The 7,618-nt window shown below is 41.4% G+C and overlaps 1 long non-coding RNA gene across 1 annotated transcript in view; it reads right to left on the bottom strand.

The window, feature by feature from the left end:
- LOC116052833 overlaps positions 1 to 5,558 on the bottom strand; it is an 8,279-nt gene extending 2,721 nt beyond the window's left edge. Inside the window, exons 1-2 of the long non-coding RNA XR_004105656.2 lie at positions 5,397 to 5,558; positions 5,080 to 5,181 (exon numbers count right to left, since the gene is read on the bottom strand). This is a non-coding gene — a long non-coding RNA (uncharacterized LOC116052833). The remainder of the gene's footprint in view (positions 1 to 5,079; positions 5,182 to 5,396) is intronic.
- Positions 5,559 to 7,618: the final 2,060 nt, after the last annotated feature.

Genomic DNA, 7,618 nt, shown 5'->3' on the forward strand with positions numbered 1-7,618 from the left:
AGAATAATAATCTGAGTCTGTCAGTGGCAACAACAGAACTTTTAGTGGATGGAAACTCACATTAACGTTACATTGCAGCTTGTGTCTTGCTTAATACTGGACCGATTTAAAAGCTTGTTGCTCCCAGCATTCACTTACACACAAAGACATGTGAAAATAGGGTCCAGGTTGAAAGAAAATGGTGTTTAGCTCCTCTGCAGAGACTGACAGGCTGATCCGAGAGCAGCCTGATCTGCTCAGCCTGTTATATCACCGGCTAAGTTTAGACGCCTTTGTCACAGCGAGGAATCTGATGGAGAGAGCTTTCCCAGGGTGCAACGGGCCAATGCACATCTCAAACATGACTCAAGGTTTAAATAAGTACGATTTCCCTACGTTTACATACAGCGTTACTCACCACAACACTAATTAATTCATGTGTTTTAATCTGGGCTTTATTCACTTAGCTATAAGTACAGTTCTTAAAGGGACAGTTCAGATATTTTAAAGTGTGGTTGTATGAGCTAATTCTCCATAGTCGGTGTGTTAGCTACACACACACACACACACACACACACACACACACACACACACACACACACACACACACAGACAGACAGACAGACAGACAGACAGACACACACACACACACACACACAGACACACAGAGAGACACAGACATACACACACACACACACACACACGCACATGCACACACACACATACACACACACACACACACACACATACACAGACACACAGAGACACAGACACACACACACGCACACACACACACACACACACACACACGCACATACACACACACACACACACACACACACACACACAGAGACACAGACACACATACACATACACACACACACACACACACACACACACACACAGTTTGGAGAAGCTGGCAGGAGTACCGACACAGCAGCTAAGCAGAAGCTGTGTGTTTCTGTCCGTCTTCGGGAAACAACAACTAACCTCGAGCTAAAAAGCTACACGCTGAAAATGTCAAGTTTTTAAGAACATTTGGACGGTGCAACAAGACAGGTCTGCTCGCTTCTTTCAGGGAATGATTGTAAAGATTAACAAAGAATATGTTTAGATCATTTCCTCTCTAACTGGGAGGTTTTGGGACTGATTGGTGGGATTGCTGTGGACGAAGTACACACGGAGATACACTGGTAAGAGCCAATGAGGTTTAACCATGTATCAGCTAATTTAAATAGATCACGTTCATAGGCGTAATTTACAGAGGCGATGGGGGTGCTACAACCCCCACCCCCCCTCCCCCCAATAATCAAAACTGGCCAGTGCACGTATTGTTTTCAGTTCACGACATTTCGGAGATACAAGTTTAGAAAACCAACTGAGCCGACTGGATGGCCCAATGTGAGTCACTGCTCATAGAGAGGCAGAAAACATTCACAGCTACATGAGGAGGGTGTTAAATACTGTGTGTGTGTGTGTGTGTGTGTGTGTGTGTGTGTGTGTGTGTGTGTGTGTGTGTGTGTGTCTCTCTCAGCATTAACACATAACTGACCTCGAAGAATAGTTTGTCATCTTTATAAACAGCTTCTTAATTGAGCCGTCCTGTAAAAGGTCAGTTCAGTCCAACACTCCTGTTTATGTGTGTGTGTGTGTGTGTGTGTGTGTGTGTGTGTGTGTGTCTGTCTGTGCGTGCGTGCGTGCATGCCTGCGTGCGTGCGTGCGTGTGTGTACGTGTGTGTGTGTGTGTGTGTGTGTGTGTGTTAAAGAGTAAGATCATTTTTGTTTAACATGAAACAGCCCTGAAATCACCATCTCCAAACCCACCAGACTCCATGTAAATAATCAGTACTTTTATCATTGTAAAACACACTTCATTCGAAGTGGACAGAAACTAAATAAAACTATCAAAAGCCGTCTTGGTTCATCTTTCCACTGTTCCAACAATCACCACTCTGGTTTGGTTGAAATAAACCCTTAATTCACCCATTTACATGTGGAAATATGCTGGCTCCATACACGCTAAAAGTCCAGATTATTTACATGGAGTCTGGTGGAAATATGCTGGCTCTATACACACTAAAAGTCCAGATTATTTACATGGAGTCTGGTGGAAATATGCTGGCTCTATACACGCTAAAAGTACTGATTATTTACATGGAGTCTGGTGGTACTGGACCAATTATAAAGACTGTTGTTCCCATCAGTCACTTAGACACAATAACATGGGGAAATAGGGTCCAGGGTTAAATAAACTCAACGAAGTTACCCTTTAACACTGCTATGCAAATAAACATTATTGATCAGAATTGATATTCAGATTGAATTGAATTCAGATTGATTGAAAAAAAAAAAAGAAAAGAAAAAAAAATATATATATATATATATATATATATATATATATATATATATATATATATATATATATATATATATATATGTCTATATATCTGTCAAAATAACGCGTTAATTTCGATTAATTAATATGAGAAAAAATAACGCGTTAAAAAAAATAACGCAGATTAACGCAGATTAATCCATTCCATATTGAGGTTTGACCCGGAGCCGTTCTAGCCTCCATTGGACTGTAAAATGAAGGAGGGAGACGAGAATGTGCTGCCTGGAACATTTACTTGTAAAAATCTTCTTCCTGTCAACCCTGGCTACCGAAATCTGGAGCCACTGATATGTCTGCTCTTCTCTCTGGTGCTCTGAAACAGACGATACAGACAACACAAACACCGCTGCACGTGACGCTAGTTAACACTATACTCGACAGCAGCTAACGTTAGCCTACCGCTAGCTAGTAGCTGGATTAAACCATAGACTGTATATAAGAATGGACCAACAGATCCCGTTGCTCTGGACGGAGACCAGTGAAGGCCTTTAGAAGTCACTTTCCCGGTGATGGCTGAGCGTTACCAAAGAATTTCTAATATGGGAAGAAGTTCCACTCTCTCGTTACTTCCGGCTTCTGAACTGGTTGCAGTTCCACCAGAGTTCCATATAGGGGGCGCTCACAGGCCAGTGCAGAATGAATGGGACTCTATGGAGCTATACCCCTCAAAATCCACTTTTCTCAGGATATAATTTTTTGTCTAGTAATTTGAATGTTGCATTTGAAAGGGGAGGCTAAGAAAATACACACTGCTGGGTGTTAGATTTTTTTAAAGTGGCTTTTTTGTTCTAAAAAGCCTTTTAAAATGTCAATGACGTCATACACATATATGGCCAGAGATTCTGCTTTACGGCGAGCTCTGAGTCACTTCCTTTGTTCTCTCGAGGCATCGACAACACAGTTGACAGGTTAGACTCTCCCTGTCAATACACAGGCTAGAAAGAGGTTTGCTAATGTTTTAAAGACCACGCCGAAATATTCACTCTGACATTCTGGTTCTGCTTCGGATGCCGTCAAGCGGGATCTCCGATCGTAATCTGTCCTTCACTGACCAATCAGCATTCATTAGCAGAATGCTAGCGTGTTATGGGCAACAACGACTCAACCTGTAACAAATCGAAAGGACATAAGTACTCGTTCATTCAACTTTCGACCTATAATCCATGTTGAACTTGCAAAAACTACAATCAAATCTGAGATTTCTCATCGACAATCAGGCAAAAGAGACAAATTTAGCCGTCTAGCTCCATAGAGTCCCATTCATTTTGCACTGGACCGTGATCACCCCCAGTGGAACTCTGGTGGAACTGCAACCAAAGTAGGTACAATGGGGCTAAATAGGGAGTGGAACGGCTTTCCGTAGACGGGCTTTGGCGTTACTGAGCAGCCTCCAACTGAGCTTGAAGACGTAGATGTGACGTGAGCAACCTGTCTGAAAGTTGGAAGTCTTCTGGTAGCTGTGCCAAGAGAAATCTCAATCATTCCCAATCTAGCAGAGACGGAGAGCGTAGGTATATGTAAGGAGATAACATAGACACAGGCTAATTATTGATCACTAAAATGATAGTTAACATTAGTAATTAAACTTAAACAGCTAATGGAAGTCCAAACTGCCTGAGAGCTTCTCCTGTACTATACGGTAGTTCTTCTACTACTAAATAGGCTATATCGTTAGCCTATTTTTATAAAAACGTCTGCTACGGAGCCATAACGTGAGGTACAAGGTAATGGAGCCTTTTCTACATTGTCGTGTTTCTTTAGAAATAAACAATGGACAAATAGAGTCTTTAAACTCTTCAGATGTAAAGTTATTCTCTGTCAAAGTGACGTCAGAATGAATGGCAGTCAATGGGATGCTAACGGGAGGTGATGGCTTGGTAGCATCAAAATGGCGCCATAGGAGGTTGGAGCTCTGAAGCGAAGCTTACGCCCTTGGATTAAACACGGTTACAATGCTGACAGCTAACGCTGAACGGTGTAAAGTGTGACTGTGTTTTACTGTAGAGGACTGGGACTCAACAGCAGGATGTAACAGCAGCTGCCGTCGGAAAAAAACAACACAGACGGTGCGTTCAATGAAACTGGTAAACTACAGCTTCGTGGTGCATTTGAAGTTATTGTAAATGTCCTTGGTGGTTGTTTTTGTCGTTCAACAGCAATTTACTAGTGAAATAAGTTAATGTTATAGTTATTACATTATTATTAAATCATTTAATTTTGACCATATGGCCTTAGCAATAAACAAGCCGTTCTTTAATGTCACCGACTGTTGTTTAGTACCCTTTGTTTTTTCTTTTCTTTTTTTACTTTCTTAAAAAGTATCGGTTCAGGCACCGTTAATTATGTATGCGATTAATTTCGATTAATTAATCACAGAGTCTGTAATTAATTAGATAAATTTTTTTAATCGATTGGCAGCCCTAATATATATATATATATATTTATATATATATATATATAATATATATATATATATATATATATATATATATATATATATATATATATATAGGCCTATATATATATATATATATATATATATTTATATATATATATATATAATATATACATATATATATATATATATATATATATATATATATATATATATATATAGGCCTATATATATATATTTTGCTTGTTTTGTAATGAATGCCCAATGCTCCTCCTGTACACAAAGTGACATCTGATTCCTGACTGCTCACCTTGTATCTCAGGTGCTCTGCAGACAGACACCGCCCACCTGCTCCGGCTGCTCTTAGCTCCGCCCAGCAGGGCCGCTCCGTGCACGGAACCTAGTGTACACCCTGAAAGAAAAAACATACCGAATATATGAGACACTTAAAAAAATAAAAAAAACTTACTTATGAGCTTATTCATGCCTTGAGACCACAAACAGCTTCGGCGGAGGGATCTGTGAGCTGGCCGGGCGGTGCAACTTGTTGCCTAGTGATGAAGAAGGGATTAAAGAGCAGAAGCACGCGGGCACAGACAGGTGGAGAACAGTTTGACAGGTGAATACCTGCCGCTGCTGTTCCCTGTCTCCCTGCAGCTCCGTGAACCGTACACACACACCGACCGGTCCGGGACAGCTTGCGGTGATCCGGGGAACCCGCCTCCGGTGCCCCGGCCCGGGCAGAGAGCAGGAGGGAGGCCCGGGAGGGGTGGAGGGAGTTAACTGTTGGCGAATATACGGTTCCTAGGATGGCGAAGGAACGTCCCTCCCTACTCTGCCTCTGATTGGCTAGCACTCGTTTCCTTCGTTGGTCGGATTGGTTAGGTCTAGGCACGACGAGGGAGATTGGTTAGGGAACACCAGGTTTAGCCAATTACAGGCAGAGTAGGGCGGGACATGCCGTCGCCATCCTATAGGAACGCTAACGGCTGGATTTTCATTAGCGGGGTTGTTATTTAAAGAGGCAGGAGTTACTGTGTACACTTATGTCTGTATTTAATCTTTTCTAGCTCACTGCTCAGTTTGTTATTTTTATTTTTTATGTTATTAGCTTTGATATATTTTAATGTATTTTATGTTACTATTTCGATACTTCCTGTGTGTGTCTGTGTGTGTGTATGTGTCTGCGTGTGTGATATATATATATATATATATATATATATATATATATATATATATATACTACATAACACAGCCTAGGCTATCATTTTGAAATTGTGAACATTTTTGACTCTATAAAATGATTCTGAATGATAGAGACAGTAAGACATCTTTTTCTTCTACATGGGTTATTACCATAGACCGTATATATATAATGGAGCAGCAGGTCCCGTGTCTCTGGACGGAGACCAGTGAAGGATATTAGAAGATCTTTCCCGGTGATGGCTGAGCGTTACTGAGCAGCCTCCAACTGAGCTTGAAGACGTAGATGTGACGTGAGCAACCTGTCTGAAAGTTGGAAGTCTTCTGGTAGCTGTGCCAAGAGAAATCTCAATCATTCCCAATCTAGCAGAGACGGAGAGCGTAGGTATATGTAAGGAGATAACATAGACACAGGCTAATTATTGATCACTAAAATGATAGTTAACATTAGGAATTAAACTTAAACAGCTAATGGAAGTCCAAACTGCCTGAGAGCTTCTCCTGTACTATACGGTAATTCCTCTACTATGAGACAGTAAGTCTCGTGGTTATGACCCAATCGTTAGCCTATTTTTATAAAAACGTCTGCTACGGAGCCATAACGTGAGCTACAAGGTAATGGAGCCTTTTATACATTGTCGTGTTTCTTTAGAAATAAACAACAGACAAATAGAGTCTTTAAACTCTTCAGATGTAAAGTTATTCTCTGTCAAAGTGACGTCAGAATGAATGGCAGTCAATGGGATGCTAACGGGAGGTGATGGCTTGGTAGCATCAAAATGGCGCCATAGGAGCTACGCGTTGTGGAGAGAAGCTTACCCCCTTGATTTGGGTTATGATCAACTTCATTATTTCCTGGATTGTGTATCATCATAGTCCCTAAATGTATGTAGAAATGGGATTCAAACCGAAAACATTTTTCTGGCATACTGTACACACACACACACACACACACACACACACACACACACACACACACACACACAGACACACACACACACACAGACAGACTCACACACACACACACACACACACACACACACACACACACACACACACACAGACACAGACACACACAAACAGTCACACACACACACAAACACACACACTGACAGATAGACACACACACATTTTTCTGGCGTACTGTAGGACCCCCAGGCCCCTCCCTCCTCACACACTCACACACAGACACACACACATTCACACACTCACACAGACACACACACACACACACAGACACACATTCACACACAGTGTTAGATATACACACTCACACAGACACAGTGTTAGATATACACACTCACACAGACACACACACACACACATTTTTCTGGCGAACTGTAGGACCCCCAGACCTCCTGTTTTGTGTGTCTCCCCCCCTCACACACACACACTCACACAGACACACACAGACACACACACACTCACACACACACATATTTCTGGCGTACTGTAGGACCCCCAGTCCCCCTGTTTTGTGTCCCCATATATCCTGAATATATAAATGATTTCTGTCTCTGCGGTGATAAAGACACACATACAGACATCCCACCATGGATACAGTCAACAATAGATATTTATTTATAAAAATAAATAAGAACAACACTGAAGAAAACAGGAGCAAATATACAATGAAATCATCTTTC

The sequence above is a fragment of the Sander lucioperca genome, chromosome 15, assembly GCF_008315115.2.
Source record: "Sander lucioperca isolate FBNREF2018 chromosome 15, SLUC_FBN_1.2, whole genome shotgun sequence".
NCBI classification, from domain to species: Eukaryota; Metazoa; Chordata; class Actinopteri; order Perciformes; family Percidae; genus Sander; species Sander lucioperca.